Source organism: Lolium rigidum, chromosome 7, assembly GCF_022539505.1.
Source record: "Lolium rigidum isolate FL_2022 chromosome 7, APGP_CSIRO_Lrig_0.1, whole genome shotgun sequence".
NCBI classification, from domain to species: domain Eukaryota; kingdom Viridiplantae; phylum Streptophyta; class Magnoliopsida; order Poales; family Poaceae; genus Lolium; species Lolium rigidum.
This window is the reverse complement of record NC_061514.1, coordinates 271,220,111-271,240,819: the sequence shown is the minus strand read 5'-3', so window position 1 is coordinate 271,240,819 and position 20,709 is coordinate 271,220,111. Positions and strand designations below refer to the sequence as shown.

At 46.7% G+C, this 20,709-nt stretch overlaps 2 long non-coding RNA genes across 3 annotated transcripts; both read right to left on the bottom strand.

Moving 5' to 3' along the window:
* Positions 1 to 15,732: 15,732 nt before the first annotated feature.
* On the bottom strand, positions 15,733 to 17,976 carry LOC124678270. Its single transcript, XR_006994401.1, has 2 exons — positions 17,754 to 17,976; positions 15,733 to 16,443 (listed from the first exon to the last, which is right to left on the bottom strand). It is a non-coding gene; the product is annotated as an uncharacterized LOC124678270 (long non-coding RNA).
* Positions 17,977 to 18,683: 707 nt separating this feature from the next.
* Positions 18,684 to 19,449, bottom strand: LOC124678269. 2 transcript variants are annotated; one of them, XR_006994399.1, is made up of 2 exons: positions 19,153 to 19,449; positions 18,684 to 18,998 (listed from the first exon to the last, which is right to left on the bottom strand). It is a non-coding gene; the product is annotated as an uncharacterized LOC124678269 (long non-coding RNA). The 2 variants fall into 2 exon arrangements; XR_006994400.1 differs by having other exon boundaries at positions 19,287 to 19,449.
* Between the last annotated feature and the right edge of the window lie 1,260 nt (positions 19,450 to 20,709).

The window sequence follows — 20,709 nt, the reverse complement described above, 5'->3', positions numbered from 1 at the left end:
TGATCGTGTGTGGGGAAGTTCCCTATGCAGAGCCAACCGATTTGAACATAAATCGGCTTTTCAAAGCAGAGAGCCTTCAAGGCGAGCTGCCCCCCGAGCTTCTTCAGTTCTTCCTGCAACTTGCCGGCTAGATCGGCTCTTCTCTTTTGGCGGATTTGACCTGATCTGCACGTCCAGGCTGCTCTTGGCTTTGTCCTTTGAAGAGAAGATCCGAGCTCTTATTCATCTTGAGTCGATGGCCATGCACCGGCTTCCATATCCTTAAGTCGATGCCTGCTGCATCGGCTGTGCTCGAAAATTTTCGAATTTTCAGATTTTTATTTTTTTACGGCCGAGTGGTGCATCGGCCCCCATATTCCAATACCCATCACCAAAGGATGAGACGCTTCTAGTTGCATATCCTCGTATTTTATCCACCTGGGTGCCCCCCGAGCCGATTCTGTCAAGAGAATTGATGGTATCGGCTCTGTGGGATAACATGTCAAGAGAATGGTGGGTGAGGATAATTTTGGCCGATTGCTGGAACCGGCCTCCACGTTGCTTGCTCGGTGAAGGTCCTGTAAGTTCCCTTCATAAATTTTTGGGGCCGATCACAAGGATCAGCCTCGCCACGTTTGCTCATTGATGTGCTCTTGCTACTCGCTCAGGCCGGTAGACCGAACCAGCCCAATCTCTGATTTTATCATGTTGGTGCGCTTGCTGTCGTCCACCTTGGATGTATCATGTAACCGTGGAGCACTGAGCTTCGTCGGAAGAACGAGCACCATGTTTGTGCCAGCCGATGTTTCATCATCGGCTTTCCTTTGCTTGGGGCGCCACTCCATCTTCCGTGGACGACCCTCTTCATCCAGGGTTCGCCGAACCTTTGCAGCCGCATCAGGCCTTGCCTTCCTCAATGTATGCAAGTATAACCTCTCGGCTTCTTCCAGGCCGCGCAATCGTTGAACCCTGCGTTTCTGGGAACGGCTGAGTCCGTCAGGGCACCACCTTGGCCGGTGGTACCTGTCTTCTTCTTCTTCTCCCTCGTCTTCTGAATTTTCGAGATCTTCCAACCGAGGGGACTCAGCTCGTTTGCTCTGTGGTGGGAGAGGTCCTAAGCGCTTGAACACGGACACGTTGGCTGCCTCCTTCTTCTTCCGGTTGCATTCTGGGCAATTGCCGATTGTTGGCAATCGGCTCATTCCTGAATCCCAGCAGTGCTTGAAGAAGGGACAATCCCAGTGCCTGTCCTCGTCGTCTTTCTCCCTTGCCTTTCCCTTGGCGCAACGCTCGTGCTCCTCCTCATCGCGATTATGCCGACGACGTCTTCTAGCCAGGCGATCGCTTTCATCATCATCGCCGGACCGTCGGCGTTGGTCGTATCGACTCACATACTTGTTGAGGAGGTGATCAGAGAGAGGTCGTTGATATCTTATGTTCTTCACTTCTCCCTCTGTTACATAGCGCTTGCCGTCTTGGCGGAGCTGATCGCGTGGAGCGGCTCCCTCTGTATCTTTGTTATGAGAGCAGCTACCCTCATCTCCATCCTTGCCAGCGTGGTGTCCAAGATCTACCATGTTGATATGGCACAGGAAACCCGGCTGGCACCCTGCATGGCAAGCATACTCCACCATGTTTACGGCGGGGAAGGGGTGTGTGTCGACCTTCATGGCGTACTGGTTGAAAATTAGACGCCCGTTTTCTATCGCCGCTTGGATATGTTGACGCCACACCCTGCAGTCGTTGGTGGCATGGGAGAGCGAGTTATGCCATTTGCAGTATGGCTTTCCATTCAGCTCTTGCGCCGTGGGGAATTTGAGACCTTCAGGTATCTTCAACTGCTTTTCCTTGAGTAGGAGGTCGAAGATTTGCTCAGTCTTGGTCACGTCAAAATCAAATCCCCTGGGCGGGCCTGGTGGCTTTACCCACTTGCAGGACACGGGGGTTCCTCCCCGAGTCCACTCAGCCACTGCTACTTCTTGGTCTCCCGCAGGACTTCGTCTTCCTCTGCATCGACCGGGGCTACCGCACGCTTGAACTTGTCTTGGTACAGGTCCGGGTGGCGCCTGTTCATATGCTGAAAGTTTCTGAACCATGTGCGCCAGCGAGGGATATTCTGCTTGGGAGGCCGTGTCCTTGAGCTGTGTTGAAAGGCCTGCTACTGCCAACTCGACTGCTTCCTTCTCATTTATACGAACCGAAAGCATCGGTTCCTAAGATTCCTGAAGCGCTGGACGTATTCTGTCACAGTTTCTCCGCGCTTCCGACGTAGTTGTGCTAGATCGGCAATGCTAGACTCGGAAGCTTCGAATGGTACTCGCTCATGGAACTGCTCTTCCAACTGCTTCAGTGTCCGGATGGAGTTCGGTGGTAGCGATGTGTACCACCCGAAAGCCGATCCCGTGAGGGACTGCGAGAAGAACCTCACGCGCAACTCATCCGACGCCGAGATCGTGCCCAGCTGTGCCAAATATCGGCTCACATGCTCGATGGAGCTGGACCCGTCCGATCCACTGAACTTTGTGAAGTCCGGGAGCCGATATTTAGGTGGCAGCGGGATCAGTTCGTAGCTGTTGGGGTACGGCTTGGTGTAGCCGAACGCTTTCCTTTTCGGCATCATACCGAACTGATCTTTCAGAATTGTACAAATCTGATCCGCTGTGATGGCTGAAGGTGTCGAACCCTGAAGATTCGTTGGGGTAGCATACTTAACCAGCCATGCTTGTTTTTCTGGTTCTAAGCCAACTGCAGGAGCTGGGCTTTGGAGGTTTGTCGGGGCGGCGTACTTAGCCAGCCCACGACCGCTTCTCGAGATCGGCTCCCGACGTTCCTCCCCGCCGTTCCAGAGGCCGCTGTTATTGCAGCCTGGTTCGAAAGTGCCCAGGCGTTGCCGTCCGGCACGTATGCGCACGCGTATCCGTGCGGGACCTCCTTAGGTGGCTCAGTGCAGGAATTGGTAGTCACTAGGATCACCACCAATCTTGTAGACGACGTATGCCGATGAGTTCGGCAGTTCCGGTGCTACCCATGCGAACGGTTGGGGCTGGAGCGGCATCTCTCCTTTGAAAGTACCCAGAGCCGGTCCCGACGGGGAGTACCGGTGACTCATGATTTCCTGGACGACGCGCAGAGCGACACGCTCCAAGGTGTTCACTAGGCTCTCAGAGTGGCGGTGCAGCGAATGAGCCACCATGTAGTTGATCTCCTGCCGCAGCGACCTGGTGCGTTCTTCTAACGGGGCGGACAAGTCCACTCCATCGAGTGCGCCTTCAGGTGTGAAACCCTTCCACCTGACGCCATGGGAGCGGGTTCGGTGGAAGGAGCCGATGAGTTCGGCTTCGAGGGTTGCCTTGATCTCGTCATGCTTCTTCTTGAGCTCATCAGGCAAATCCGCGTATGTGACCGGAGTGTCTTCCGCCATCTCGGATGTAGATGGCGATGTCGTGGGTGTCGTCGACGGTCCCACCGGGCGTGCCAGAATGTGTTGACGTCAGAAACCCACTGGCGGGCAGAGACGGGCAACACCGTAGAGCCGGGAACAACTAGGGCTGCGGCTGGCCCTAGTCCCTCCGAGCGACGGCCCGCAAAGCCTCCTGGTCGCACGCACCGATGTTTATCACAAGGGCGTGCCACCCGACCTATACCTGGTCGGGAAGGTGTGGATGATGCCTCGCTTAGTTTCCTGCAGGGCACACACATAAACGTTAAATACGAGCTTCGATCGGCTCTCGGGTTATCCCGTGAATCGGCTCAAAGAGCCGATCCACCCATGATTCCGGACGGGGTGTCCGAATATATGGTGGTCCCGCTTGATCAAGGTAAAGCTAATGAGATCTACGACGATGTGGGGTTTTCACCGCATAATCGGATCGTCCTACTCCAGGTTGGGCCTCGCGGCCACGCACGGTGATCGTAAGCCGATCCTAAGCAAGGCCTAAAAACCAACACGAGGTTGATCCTCGGAACATCCCGCTTAGGGCCAACGAACGACACCCTACGTGCCGCCGGATCCTCCCCCTTCGTAAGGCCTAACTATTGCAGATATTAAACTAATCCTTGTAGAACAAGGAGCAATCGTAACGGATCAGATCTACTAAACTATGATCAAGCGGGGTGCCGCCCCTACGCCTAAGATAGGCGTAAGGGCGGCTAGACATGCAAGGGTTGCACTACGAAAGCATGTAACATGAAGAACAATGCTAACCCTAACATGTCTAAGATAACTACGTTGCTCGCCATCAAAAGGCTTCGAGTACGAGCAACGCATGAACAACGTAGGCAGGCTTGTGCTGCCTAGATCGCGAGATGCGATCTAGGCAGCATGACGCTTACCGGTAGAAACCCTCGAGACGAAGGGGTTGGCGATGCGCCGAGATTTGTTTGTGGTTGAACGTTGGTTGTTGTTTTATTCCATAAACCCTAGGTACATATTTATAGTCCAGCGGACTTTCTAATGTGGGCGTGCACTAAACCGTGCACGAGTAAGATTCTATCTCTAAACTAAGATGCGATCTAATATGTTACGTGATACACGGGCAATTAAGCCCAACTTGGTATAAAAGGCCGATCCACGTATTACTTCTATATATATATTCTTCACGTCCATCTTGATCGCGGCCCACCTCTGACTTGGTCAAATTCTGGTGATAACAACTGCATAATTAAAAATTAAGATGAACCCAACAGTGGTGTGATGTAAATAATGAGCAACCATCCCAACACAAAATCATGTTTGTTCCCGTACACACCACACACAAAGTTAAAAAAAATTCAAAACATTTTATAGCAAAGTGGAATCCTAAACAACACAACAAACCAACTTTTCAAGGGGGGAAATTAATACACATAATGAAACAAGCTAAGTAAATCGGTTATTAATAAGAAATATAAAAGTCAAGAAATATATTTGGCACGAAAGCACCGCTAGAATACTAGATGCACACCTAGGATCGGGACCAGCTAGAGAGAACCATGATTTTGCTATGCTTTCAGCAATTTAATCGAGTCCTGGTACTCCTGCAGAGCACAAAGATAAAGTTCCTCAGTGCTCAGGGCTACCCAGTGCTCATCGCCGGGCTTGGCAAGGAGGATGAGCCACGACAGGGACCCATCTCTCACGTATAGCTGGATAGTCGGCGGGGAGGTGGAGTCGTGGACGCAGGCAGAGGTATGTATGGTGTCTAAGGCAGGATAGCCGATCTTATATGCGTACGTGGCGACGTAGGCATTTGGTTCAGGGCCGAAGCGAGCAAAGCTGTCCTTGAACTTGTCCACGCCTAGGCGGGTTTTCGGTCCCGCACTCTCGTGCAGGCGCACGTTAGTGATGTTGGGAAACTCGGTGACCACGCCGGTGAGCGGGTGTAGGAGGCGGACGGCGTGCGTGGCCTTGTCGGAGAGGACGAGGAGGCCGTCGGCAACGCTGAGGAGGTGGCTGGTGGAAAACACCTGGAGGTGGAACTCGAGGCGGACGTATGTGGCTCTGTTACGAAGACGGCATCTCAGATCTGTCGACGCTTCCCTGCATAGGGGGTACCAATTGCGTGGACGGAAGCGGATGTCCATGCCGCCGCAGGCGCGCGGGTCGTCGGTGAGCTCGCGCCAGGGCTTGCACACGGCCCGGAAGCGGATGTACTCTGACACGTCGATAGAGAGTAGCCGGCCGGCTATGTCCTCGGCGAGCTCGGTCGTGAGGTTGGCCCAGTTGCTCCTGGCAGAAGATTACGTAGTGGCTAGTGAGATGCAGGGCAGAGAAAGAGAGGAGGTCGCCGGGTTGAGATGCAGAGCAGAGGAAGAAGAGAGCGCCGGTCGGACGTACCGTTCGCCGGAGCTGGGGCGTTGCCTCGGGTGGTCAGGTTGGCCCCTCGTCATCATCCCCTCGAATCTAATTCGCGAGAGACCCTCGAGGAAGATGAACAGAAGAACGTCAGATTAGGTCTAGTTTTGGTGGCCTGGATTGGCGGCGCCCCGCGCCCTAGGCTAAAATTCTCTTCTTGCCGATCGCCCGCGCTGGCATACGCTCGACTAAAACGCCCGAAAAAACCCCACATATACTTCCTTCAGCCGGATCATCATGCGTCTCATGTGGAGAAAACGACTTTTGTGGAGAAACCTCACATATACTTCCTTCAGGCAGAGTTAGGTGGGCTCTGCAGGGCGACGCGAACACGGCTTACTTTCATGCCGTTGCTAACGGGAGAAGAAGAAAGTGCCATATCTCTAAGCTTAAGACGGACAATGGAGATATCTCGGACCCTAAAATGATCCAAGAGCACGTCTATGAGTTCTACAGGCACCTGCTCGGCTCCTCGGCTCCAAGAGTGTGTGGGCTGGCGCCTTCCTCTTGGGGTGAGGAAGCCCGCGTTTCTGATGACGAAAATGGGAGCCTGGCCTGCACCTTCACTGAAGCTGAGCTTGAGTCCATTATCAAGGAGATGAAGACCGACACCGCTCCAGGGCCGGACGGTTTCCCGGTTGTTTTCTTCAAGCGTTTTTGGCCTCAGGTCAAACTTGGTATTTTGCATATCCTCAATGACTTTGTGCTGGGGCGCATTGACATTGCAAGACTTAACTTTGGTATCTTGTCACTCATTCCGAAAGTTCCTGGGGCGGAATTTATCTCACAATATCGTCCGATTGCCCTGATCAATGTAATCTTCAAGATCATCTCCAAGGCTTACGCCTCCAGACTTGATCCTATTGCTCACAGAATTATCTCCCCGAATCAAACGGCCTTCATTAAGGGCAGAAACATCCTGGATGGTCCCCTGGCCCTGATGGAGATCATCCACGATATCAGGAAGAGGAAGCACAGTGGGGTGCTACTCAAATTGGACTTCGAAAAGGCGTATGATCGGGTTAACTGGGACTTCCTGGGGGAAGTACTTCGCTGCAAAGGCTTTGATGCTGGGTATATTCACAGGATATCGCAACTTGTCTCCGGGGGACAAACTGCTATCTCCATTAACGGCGAGGTGGGGCCGTTTTTTAGGAATAAGAGAGGGGTCCGACAGGGGGATCCCCTCTCCCCTCTGCTCTTCAATTTCATCGGGGAGGCGCTGTCTGTGATCCTTTCAGCCGCTGCTTCCGCCGGCCACATCAATGGTTTAGTCCCACATCTCCTGCCAGGGGGCATTACGCACCTTCAGTACGCCGACGACACGCTTATCCTCATCCAGGGATCGGATGAGGATATCGCCAACCTCAAGTTCCTTCTGATGTGCTTCGAAGATATGTCCGGGCTCAAGATCAATTATCATAAAAGTGAAGTGTTTGTGCTGGGGCAGCGTATCAGCGAAAGAAACGTCATTGCCAACAAGCTGAACTGCAAACTAGGCAACTTCCCGTTCATCTACTTAGGGCTGCCTATTTCGGACCGGAAGTTAACGCTTGAGCAATGGTTGTTCCTTGTCCGAAAGCTGGCTGCCAAGATAGAACCCTGGGTGGGTAGACTTTTGTCCTCCGGGGGGAGACTAATCTTGTCTAACTCCTGCCTCGACAATCTCCCCATTTTTGCGATGGGTCTGTTCCTCCTCCACGATGGGATTCACGCGAGGTTCGACTCTCATCGATCCAAGTTCTTTGGGAAGGGGCCGGTCCCAAGAGGAAATATCACCTTGTAAATTGGCCAACGGTTTGCAGACCCAAAGAGGTGGGGGGCCTAGGCCTGCTTAATACCAAGAACATGAACCTGGCTCTCCTCCTCAAATGGATTTGGAGGCTCTATCAGGACGAGGACACGATTTGGGCCCGTATCATCCGCGCCAAGTATGTTGACGCATCTGACCTCTTCTCGGGCTCGGGCCACGGTGGGTCACCATTCTGGAAAAGCTTACACAAAATCAAACATCTATTCAAAGTGGGCGCAAAGCATGAGGTCCGGAATGGTTTCCGCACCAATTTTTGGAAAGATTGGTGGATTGGGCGGGGGCCCATCATGGATTCCTTCCCCACGCTCTTCGCCATCTGCGACAATCAAGACATCTCGGTGGCTGAGGCCCTGCAGCATCACTCCCTGCAGGTCCGCTTTCGCCGATCCCTGGATCCGGATGGAGCTCGCCAATGGGGGGAGCTGCAGGCACTGTTAACTTCTGTGCATCTTGACACGGGTCAAGACAAGGTTTCCTGGCACCTGGATCAACATGGCTCGTTCACAGTTAAATCGATGTATGCTCAGCTTTCGAAGGGTGCGACAGTTGCCCACTCCAAGGACATGTGGGAAGCCGAGCTCCCGCTAAAAATTAAGATCTTCTCCTCGGCAATTGGCCATTGACAAGTTGCCGTCGGACAACAGATTCTCACCGTACATGGTCCCTCCAATGGCCTCTCGTGCCTTGTGTGGTGCTCCGGAGGACGCTAGCCATATCTTCTTCACCTGCTCCTTGGCGACGTTTTCCTGGTCCGTCTTACGCCAGCCTGCTCGGGTGCAACCGGTGTCCTACCAATTTTGCTCAGTTCCATGCCATCATCTCTGGTTTTTCCGGTTACCCTAGGAGGCTACTTTGGGTGCTATTTTTAGCCCAGTCTTGGGCCCTTTGGCATGTGCGCAACAAGCTTGCGATTGAGAAGAAAACTATTTCTAACCCAGCTGACATTATTTACAAAACCATTATTTTCTTGCAGCTGTGGAGCCTAAAAGCCAAGGCAAGAGAAAAGGAGGGGCTAAGCTGGATGGCGCGCGAGCTAAGGGAGCTGTACGTGCAGTTGAAGCCTCCACCGGCGGTGTGAAGAAGTAGGCTGCCCCTCGGGAGGGTCAGGGACGCGGACTTCACCGCCACTGCTGCCGAGATCTATATGTTGCTTTATGTTTTGCTGCTTTGTGAACTTCGTGCTGGCTAAGCTGTAATGCCCAGTAGTCTGTATCTAAACCTTGTTACCGTGTGGCCTTATTAATTTAAAGTCGGGCCTTGATGCCTGTTCTCTAAAAAAAAAAAACGACTTTTGTAGAAGTTACATTTTCTCTTGTGATTCTTATATTATTTCTTTTACTAGATGATTCTTATATTCTTTAACGTGTTTGAGAAAAATTTCGGTTGCGACGTGCTCAGTTTTCAACAAATTCCAGGTCCGGCCTGACCGGACTTTGTCCGTCCGCATGTTTTTCAATTATCTGTGCGTATAATACTGTGTCGTCATGTTGAATGTTAGAGCATATCTAACAGATCCCTTAAAGGAATACGGGTTTCGGTTCTACCCGACCGTCTAGCAGGCCCCGTAAAAATAGCCCCCGCTCCGTTTTTGCTGTTTTCGATTACGGGGCAGGTCTTCGTCCCCTACTTGTGCGGGGTGGGAGCGGGGATAGAGGGCCAAACCAGTATCGCATTTCCGAAACCGCACGCGAACATTTCAGTTCCCCCACCCGTTTCCCCCGCGCGCCGCCGCCGGAATCCGTCAGATCCGCGCCCCTTCGCCGCCCGCCGAGCCGCGCCGAGCTGCGTCGACGCCCGCCGCACCTCCGCCGCACCCCTGCCGAAGATCCGCGTTCCTCCGCGCGCGCCGCCGCACCCCCGCCGCGGTCTTCTCCGCCGTTTTTGCCGGTGAGTGTTCCGCCGCGTTCTTCTTCGTTCTCGCCGGTAAAATGGACGTGTTTGGAGCTGATGTATGCTTCACCGTGGTAGATGGCTTCGAAGGATGTGCACATGGTGGATTTGGACGATTCGTCGACCGATTGGTCCTCGTCGGATTCCGACGATTCGGACCTCGACGAGGTGCTCAACGACGACGAGACGGAGATGATGCTGCTCATGTTCAGCATGAAGCACATGGAGGACCGCGCCAAGCTGCTGGATCAGCGGAAATGATCCGTGATGGGGCGTATTTGCATTCCGCGGAACCGTGCACTCGGCCACGAACAGCTGATGCAAGATTATTTTGCCGAGGTACCGACCTATCCTCCCACCAGCTCACCCAAGATCTGATTGATCACCACTGGCAGTTGCATGGTCAATGAGTTATTACATTCATTTTCTATTGTTGTATGTGTGAAACATTCATTTCCTATTGTTGTATGTGTGAAACATTTGTTATTTGTTTAATTCTTCCATTAGAACATTTGTTGACATTTCCGAAAAACATTATTGTAATAATTATGATGATTATTGTGTGATGTAAAACATTTATTTTATGTGAATGTTGTGTTGGTTCTAATATCCAATTTGTCAAAAAAAAACCATGTTTTGAGGGGTTGAAAAAATGCGGGGCCTGTTAGATATGCTCTTATGTGTAGCATGAGCCTACTAACTGCAACTGAAAATATGCACATTCGCCTTTTGTACAAAAGAGAAACAATTTCATTTTCCTGTGAATTAGCACGTATACTGGACATGACCACAACATTACCAGCATGAGAATTAGCATGTTTTGATCTAAAAAACATTACTAGCATGACAGCAGACATATTTGTAAGACTATATTTCTCACCTACTTTTCATGCTACAGAGAAAAGCATCCAACTTTTGTAAACTGTAAAACTATGTTGCTATCAACATGTTTTTTTTTTGCTTGACAATCACACTATGAGGACGCAATGCGGGCGGCTCTGGCGGTGATGTTAGCTGCGGCTATGGGCTTCCTTGGCGGCGGCGAGGTAGACGACGAGAAGCGGAATACTACGAAGGTAACAGAGGTGGTCTCAGCGACGCCTTCTTCAACCTCACGCGCCGACGAAAGGCGGCTGGTCGTCCTTGGTTCCGGTGATGCTCCGGCGCCTTCGTGTGCTCGCTCCGGTTAAAGATAAAACCAAAATTGAAAAAGTTTGAATCCCACTTCACAAGGTTAAGAAAACAATTCTAAAAGTTTTAGTTTATTCTAAAATCTAAATAAGATATAGAATATGAATTATCTTTTCTCTTTTGAATCAAGTCCTCAATAGTTTCTTTTCATTCATAATTTTCAACAAAGTCAACCAAGTCAACCAACTTAATTTATTAATTTAACAATCCAGAATCGAGAATATTTTGGGATACTACAAACAAGCACAAAATTTCAATTATTCTCCTCCTCCATGGATGTCCCTCCACCAAGAAGAGAGATCAATCAACTATGCGAACATATCTCACAGTTGCAAGCATCTTGAGAGCACTTGGTGCGAGGACCAACGGAGCAACTTGGGCATTCCATATTTTTCAGCCAGTCCACGCAAGCTGCCTGACAATCTCCGGACTTACAATTATGTGTTGGCGGAAGGATCCTATTATCACACATAGTTTCCGCGTCTGCAAAAGTAAGACAGTGCACCATGCAAAGTAGTTTATAATTAAATATTTACGCACTACAACCCCACTATAGATTTTGAAAAGGAACAGTGTCTGCACACGGAGAACAGATAGCTAGGTACCAGATGAAACCATGGCGAGTGCGAGGATCGAAAGTAGTATCAGAACCATGGATGTCCTCGCCATCTTTCTTGGATGTGACATTGATCAATATGAAAAATTGTTTATGGTTGTTGGTTGTCTTGCTTGTGTATAGTGGATGAGACCAACCTTATATAGTGCATCTAATATCAATGCTCATTAGTACTCTAACATTGGAATCATATTTATTAGTGGACTAGATAAGCAGTGCTAAAATTTGTACGGATTAATTGCATTAATTCACTTCTAAATATTTTCTTTAGGCCCAATTTAATGCATCATATCTTAGTGATATCTTTTAGTACATGTTAGATGTTTAAATAAAACTACCGAAATGTAGAGACAAAGTCTTAGATAAGATGCGGTTGCATCCTTCTCTTCCCGGTAATTATGTGGCACATCCCAAAAAACTAGATGATTCCCCCGCGACGTTGCTGCGGGAACACGTGGATAAATTTAGACATAAAATTGCATTACGGATAGCCAGCCTTAATTATTGTATGTAAGTGAAGATATGTTCAAAGTTAATTATTTGGTTGAAAATGATCTAATATAGAGTTCGATTAGAATATGCAACGGTCATATATAGAGATCACTGACCTGGAGATCGAACCTAGGTTTGAATATTACGATATCAGTATATTTATTCAAGGAAGATGGGGCAAATATTATGGTCACTGATCTGCAGGCAAGAGGCAAGAATAACCTGCATGGATGAAGTTTGTGGACACAATCTTTCAGATCTACTGGGTGTGCCAGTGAGTGAGTCCTGGCGATAGCTCATCCATGACATCCAGAATCACCATATTTCAACTGAAATCCTCAATACATATTTTATTGGAAAAATGAAACACACCAAATTAGAACATATCTACAGTACATTGACTTGACTTATTAGACTGCAACTTATCGCCTAGCTAGCCATGGTCCATTTGACGACCTAGCCATCAATCAGCTCTTGACTCGCGGGATTAATGACAAAAAGCTATTGGAGAAGTTAATCTGTTCATACCGTCTTGATTCAGAGTTTGCTGGTGGGGCATCGCTCCATGTCTGCGCCAAGAACATGGCGAGCTAGCTATAAGCAAGAACGGCTTCATCCATTTGCCATTGGCAATCACCTTTGGCACAAAGCCACAGAGTGCATCTAACATGTGACAAATATAATAAGCCAATCAGAAGAGAACGGATAAGAAGGCAAGTGGCTTTGCTCATATGCCTCTAGCAGGTCAAGAGGTTCTGGGAAGCGCGCGACATGAAAATTTTGGTGATAATCAGAACAAAGCAGCTTCACTTCTTAAACTTCCAACTTGAGAGCATTTATAGCTAGCTCTACTTCCACCCGTTACATTTGCATGGAGAAGATGAAGAGATATGAGGAGTTGTCTCTTTTCCGTACGTGAGTGAAATTCCTGAAGTTGAAAATTAATTATGGTAATGATGTAGGAGAGGAAGGGTTCAGTGGAGGAGAGGATGGAGCCACTACAAGAGGACCCCACCTACAACAACGCATATATCTGTATCTAAATGTTCATATTGGCGTTGCTAGCGCTTTTACCAACGGATTAAAATGCGTTGCGTTTTCAGGCGTTGCAAGGGTACAATGCAACGCATATAGCTCCGTTGGTAACTAGTGGGACAAGCGTTGCAGATTAGCTACATATTTCGAGCAACATGTGCATGCGTTGGTAGTGAAATCCCACAATAAGTGAAATTTCTATTTAATAATAATTATTATTATTTGGCCTGAATGGTTTGATCGCTCGGTAGATTGCATTTTCAGCTAGGGAACATTTATGTGAGACATACAAAGCACACGAAACTCGTATAATATGAATGTATTGAATGCCAAATAATTTAATATTTTTATTGCAACCACCATCCGGTACATAAAAGTTGTCTGAAGAGTAAACAATTTTACAATCTTGCGGAAACATATAATATACTGCCAAGTCCTATATATATTATTTCTAATATTTCCCCAGCATGTTCTGATCTGATGTCCGAATATAAAAAGCATCTATGGGACCTGCAAAAACAAAAATCCATTTCAGTATCACAGTGGCAAATGGAAGTGAATTTTTTTTAAACAAAATGGTGTAGTGAATTTTACTATGCACGGAGAGTAGTTGCTCAGCAATACCTAAATGGGGTATACTCATCTTGCTGGCATGCCAAAACTAAGTCAGCACGCAAGACCTCTTTGCTATCTTGGGCATCGAAAATATCTCGTCATACCTACAAATCATTGTGGTTACCACATACTGATAAGCAGACAGAAATCTTTATAAAGAAATAGCCAGAACAAGATTGACTTAAACGAATCCATCAACCAGAATATTAGACTACTTTATTTAACGAGATCTTCCATCTAACAACAGATCAAACTTCTGAATTAAGTAATAAATATAATGTTGATTACAGAGCTGAATTTTTTTTTTGCGGGAAAGAGAACTGATATTAAAGCTGAGATCTTACAGAAAGGACCACAAAGAAATTAAAATTACAACCCAGTCCAAACTGGACCCCGAAGACAAACGCCGCCGCCAGGCGAGCCGGTGGCGCGCCGCCGCCGCTGATCCCTGATGGCTTGGATCGGACCAGCCCCTCCGCGGCTAAGGGTTGTATAGGTTTAGCGGTAGTCTGCAATATAGTAAAAGGAATCTAATCTACTTGATAAAGAGATCAGCATACGTACCAATTCTCGCTTTTACTAACTTCATTTATCTACTCAAATACAGAGATTTCTAAGAGATAGTAACAATAGCCTATATATTCTAATGATTCATGGGCAACAGGAACAATAGCCTAGTGTGCTACGTGCTAATGACTGATGGTTCAGTATTTTAGAACTTGGTTAGTACTTTACGTGCTAATGATTCTTGTCCATTCTCTCAGTCAATTTCCCACCTCATCCTCCTCCTGCGCATATGCATCTCTCTCGCCTGTGAATGAAACGCTGCTACAGAACAAAATACAATAAGATTAAGAATATTGCATTTTGCCTGTAATAATCTTGTGGATCAGAGGAGGCATGTCAGGGGAAAAAGAGAAATTGCATAATTCGAACCTCTGCCATGTCGCCAAGCCCCCTGTCTGTCACGAACCAACATACACTCTGTAAATTTAACCAGTGCTAAACACCAAATCAGTACACACAAGTTCGGGAGAAAATGAATGAAACAAAGTAGATTATAGTTACACTCAAAAAATTAGTAAGAAAAAATAATTAGGCCAGGCTAATTGGGGCTAATCATCAAATAGTAGTAGTAGGAAAAATACGGAAGAAAAAAAAAATTATCCATAGGATCGAGGGAAATCGGAGGCTCATAGGTGGGTTGTGGCTTTCATAACTGCAAGCGCCTCGCCCAAGTTGTTGCGTGGAGAAACCATCGTGCTTCCTGCCAATGCCAAACAATGGAAAACACGGGTTATGAATTATGAGGTTGGATAGAAAGAAAGGATAAAGGAAGTTTCAGATCGGAGGTGTACAAATTCCATCTTGGCTGCAGTGGGATGTCGTGGTACACACCTACGCAAAGCAATCATACAATCAGACCTTGGATACGCCGGGAGACGTCCTCGCTCATCTATCACCGCGAGGTGCTTCGCCAGGGAGGGACGCGAGACGCCCTGCTCGCAAACTGCCTATTGGGGGAGGCGACTTGCGTGTTGCGTTCGTGGGCGCGTCGTTTAGGGCGTTGGGGTTAAAGGAAACTAGGAAGTGAGGCGCGGCGCACGCCGCGCCCGTGGTGGCGTTGATCGTGTGGTACTCTGTTTCCTTAGAAATAGCGAACGGAGCTTTTTCCCAATTAGTGTGGGAGCGGGTAGAAATGGAAGCGCATGGTATTTCGATTGGGGATAAGCTAATAGTTGCTGGGGCGAGAGGTATGGTAGCCTTAGCATATGGCACAGCAGCGGATTCTTTTGCCAATGTCAGAGCGGCTGCGGCAGGTGCGTGGCAGACAGCGCTCCAGCTGTGGTGGCAATGGCGGGAGGGGCGGCAGATGGAGCAGTATGTAATATGTGCTTATGAAGTGGCTTGTGACCATCGCCCTTACAGACCTTGCAAATTAGGGTAGTTCCTCTCCTGGGCAAGGCGGAAATGGTGGGAACGAATTTGTGACAACCTGAGTTTAACTTTCAGTTAGTTCAGCTCTTTGTAAGCTACAGTCTGCATTTATAAGCTACAGTCTACAGTCTGAAAATATCCATGCACAAAGGAATATAAGTTGTATAATTTAGACTGAGCACGATAAGCACAAGAAACAATTAGGTGCGTAGACTAAACCGCTTCGAAGCATATAAGAGGAATCATATACTAAATGTGGTGCTAGCCAAACTTTATCATTTAACATATATACAGCGAGTGATACTACAACTGACAGAAACAGGATGCAGGTTGAACAGAGAGAAAAGATTAAACTGGTATACAACATCGGTTCTAGTGGCAATAGACACTGCCATACTATGTACAGTTCACTGCTACCATGTATAGCAGCGATGAAAGCTTAAGTCTTTTAGAGTAAAATGTTCAGGAGCTGGAGCTATGTCTCCTTGTACCGATACATCCAAAATTGAGCACGTACATTAGAAGGGGTAAACTCACAAACATGCTCCAAGTCAGCCATATAGCAGTGCCCATAATCCTGTAGTCGTGAGTAGCTGACCATAGTTGCCTAACAGATCGCTGCATCCCAAATGCAGGTCAAACTTCTTCATTGTTTTCCCTGAAAACGGAGATTGTTAGGCAGCTTCCAAATAGACCACAGAACTGCAGAAGCACATATATTGATAATTGTGCATTTCAGTTCATCCCTGTTTAGAGCAAATATAATATCTTGGATAGTTTCTCAGGTAACACTCTAAAGTGTCAGAAAAAATAGACCACAGTCTTAGAAATATCACCTTCAGAAAATAGACGATTCACACACTCGAACTCGTAACACAACAAACATGTGTTCAGGGAGAATCATAAGAAGACAGCACTGGTCAAACAACCGACCCAGAGAGAGAGGGAGAGAGAGGGAGAGAGAGGCTGCTCACGAAACAGAACTGGTTTCATCAACTTAATGCTTTGAAGGAAATCTGGGAGCCACCAAAGTGTGCCATCCTGAAAACAAATTCCAAAATTGAGTTCAGAGGGAGTATATAGTCCCGTAGTCCCCACTCTACGAATTTATATTTTCCCCATTACCTAGAGACTATTTGTACAAAAGAGAGGCCCCATCAGCCCACATATATTCTTTCCAGAAAGGGGACTTTTGGATTGAATTAGAGTAAAAAAGCGGTTGGGCTCATATTACATTTAACTGGATCTAGCCGGTCGAGTCTGTCATGTTCTAACTCACCGATGGCATGCTGCTTTGATGTACTTGTTAAAGTTGATTGAAAGATTAGCTTAGATCAAAAATTTGGGCCAATAAAATGACTTGCTAAAATTGGCTAAAACAGAACCTGAGAGAAAAAATTCCAAGCTTGACATAACCAAAGGCTTATCTTTGTTCACACAAACATTATAACAGAAGGTTTTCTGCACATCCAAATAAATCTCAATAGATGGATGGCTTAGCTCCTATCTTCTTCAATGTTGAATAAGTTAGGATCTGAGGTGAATAAGCAAGTTGTAAAAATACAGAGCTTTTTAGCATATTTCTTCAAATATTACCCGATGTTCTTCAAATTTGATGAAATGTACCATGGGCATGACACTCACACTGTTGGAGAAAACGATGCTACAGTCATATTTACAATACCAAACGGCTTAATCCACTAAATTAAATTGCACTGATATTTTCAATTGGAAAAATAGAAACGAGCTTGTAAATACCTCTTCAAACATTACCCCAGTTAAAGGATTGTATATGGTTAGCGAAACAGTCTTATCATCCGGATGTGTTATCAGCAAAACAGCCTAATCATACCCCAGGAAGGCAGGAACAATGCCAATCAGATTTTAAGTCTGTGAATGACCCTACCAAATTCAGTAAGAGGCATCGAAGTCACAATAAACCTCTTGTAATTCACATCCCATGCACGCCCCATCGCTGCCTCTCTTGTTTTCTCACGTCCCATTGCTGCCTATCTTGTTATCATATCTGCATACAGGGAGGAGATAGTGACAATTTTTTTGCATATCCATAACCATCCATATATCCCACTATCAGTACCAATTAGCAGAACTCAGAACAGGATGTGTTTAACTTACTTTGAAGGAAGACATTAGCTAACTATACCAGGTAGATATACTGAAATTATATAATTTCAGCAGTAATTATAATTATAAACTTAATGATCACACAGATTTATTTTAAAAGAAAAGGCAGGCAACCAAAGGAGGTGGCAATGCATGAAACTTACAAACAACCTACAATGACAGACAACAATCTAAGAGGAACTATTTGGTTGACTGCGAGAATAGACCTGGTTGATTTTGAAGAACCACAAGACTCCATTCGGTGACAATTCAATTAATTCATCATGCTGATCGAAATTTTCTTTACTTATACAGCCGCGGTGGAAATGTATCAGTAATCACATATGGTCTGAGGAACACCATGTGAGTATATAAAATCACCAGAGGCATGCTAGCTACAAAGAGCACGGATCCACCACAGCTCCTTTAGCCCCAACAACGGTACTCAAACGAAATGCGATGCTACAGTCATATTTACAATACCAAACGGCTTAATCCACTAAATTAAATTGCACTGATATTTTCAATTGGAAAAATAGAAAAGAGCTTGTAAATACCTCTTCAAACATTACCCCAGTTAAAGGATTGTATATGGTTAGCGAAACAGTCTTATCATCCGGATGTGTTATCAGCAAAACAGCCTAATCATACCCCAGGAAGGCAGGAACAATGCCAATCAGATTTTAAGTCTGTGAATGACCCTACCAAATTCAGTAAGAGGCATCGAAGTCACAATAAACCTCTTGTAATTCACATCCCATGCACGCCCCATCGCTGTCTCTCTTGTTTTCTCACGTCCCATTGCTGCCTATCTTGTTATATATCTGCATACAGGGAGGAGATAGTGACAATTTTTTTGCATATCCATAACCATCCATATATCCCACTATCAGTACCAATTAGCAGAACTCAGAACAGGATGTGTTTAACTTACTTTGAAGGAAGACATTAGCTAACTATACCAGGTAGATATACTGAAATTATATAATTTCAGCAGTAATTATAATTATAAACTTAATGATCACACAGATTTATTTTAAAAGAAAAGGCAGGCAACCAAAGGAGGTGGCAATGCATGAAACTTACAAACAACCTACAATGACAGACAACAATCTAAGAGGAACTATTTTGTTGACTGCGAGAATAGACCTGGTTGATTTTGAAGAACCACAAGACTCCATTCGGTGACAATTCAATTAATTCATCATGCTGATCGAAATTTTCTTTACTTATACAGCCGCGGTGGAAATGTATCAGTAATCACATATGGTCTGAGGAACACCATGTGAGTATATAAAATCACCAGAGGCATGCTAGCTACAAAGAGCACGGATCCACCACAGCTCCTTTAGCCCCAACAACGGTACTCAAACGAAATGATACAGATCTATCCGGAAGTTGTATGCTTTCATGCTGAGAATATGCGGCATCCATCTGCTCCTCCTCCATCTTCTCTATAGCCACTTGATCCTCTGCCCAGATCGAGTAAAAGACATGATTAATTTGCTGCTGTAAGTGGCTAAAAGAAGGGTTCAAGTCCAGATTTTCCTAATGTTTTAACCAACGTAGTTGGGAGAAATAAGCTACCAATACAATGGAATTGAAGTGAGAGAAAGAAAGCAATACCTGGCCTCATCTATCTAGCCGGCACATCCAATATGCCCATTTCACCAAACAAAAATCCCCAAAATTCACAGGAAAAACATGAACAGAAAAGTAAAAGCATATGGGAAGATTCCAACATCAGAGTTCGAGCTCACATGGTGTCGCAGCGTCTCCACCCTCGCTGTTGTCGAGGCCGTCTCCGCCGCCGCTGCACCTGTTTTTGGGTGAGAGAGAGGAGACCGGAGAGAGAAAACAGATGGAAGGAAGGAGCGGTCAGCAGACGCGGGCTCTCAGTGGCGGGGACTCCCAGCGACACAGCCAGGCATTTGACGGGCTCCTCCAGCCAACGCCGCTCCCCTCGGCCTGGCTCCCACCGACGCCTGCTGAGGCCCCCGACGCCGCTCCTCCAGGTACACCTTCATGGAGCATCAGCCCATGGTCGTGGCGGCGGACGGGCTAGCGAAACCCTATGTCATCCCTGCCGCCAAGATTGGGTAGGGCGGGAGAAACTTACAGGGGAGGGAGGTGGAGGTGGAGGTGAAGATTAGGTAGGGTAGGGAGGAAATCAATGGGAGAGCGAGAGATGATCTGGGGAAGCGTCGAGAGAGTACCACCGATGGACACGATCCTCGATTCCATACTCCTATCTGTTCCGTGATGGGTCCCACCACCGCTTTGACCATCTGAACGAAGACCCACGTGACGTGATCACCAGGAATTTTGCACAGGAAGAAAAAAGAGAAGAGAAACCCACACGCCATCAATCTACAGTAAAAATCCTATCGTGTCAAATTTTAATTGGATGCAAATGTACCATGAACAGTACCCAAACTGATGAGGTTCCAGCAAATGGGGTTAACTTTTATATATAGTAAATATATATAAAGGAGAGTGGTGCTTAGTGGGCTCGGCCCATAATTAATATTTGTTGTTTGATATGGAGTATGTTTATTGGACAACGGATCTAGCCTGCAACGCATGCATGTGTATCTACCATAAAATTTAGCAACCCATATTAATTTCGTTGTTAAGTATGTGTTGTTGTAGGAGGGGTTCTCTTGTAGTGAGCAAAGAATGCCGTGTTTTATTTGCTGATGTGGCATACTTGAGGGATTTAATGGGTGATGTGGCAGGCTAAGATTAGTTGAGAAACTTGATGAGGTGGATGGCTTGCATGTTGAGAGAAATCAACTTAGTGGGTTGCTCCTATTTAGATATTATAGATCTCTTTGTATCTAAGATAATGCATTATTTATAAAAAAGGCAAAATATTTATTATTGGCACACTTATATTGGGATTGCATAATTTATAACATACGAAATGTACTTATTATTGGCTCACTTTTATTAGGATTGCATAATTTATAACATTCTTTGGCACTTTGTCAAAGTAGGTGGCCCTTTATTTAGAGTTACTTCCTCTCTCTGCTCCTTCAGGACATTTATATGGTCGACTAAAATGGTAAAAGTTTTATGCACCTTCGCACCTGCACACATTGCTAATATGTGAAATCACTCTCAAAGAAATACAAGCCATGATTAATATCTTTTTCAGGAAGGCACCAATACATATTCATT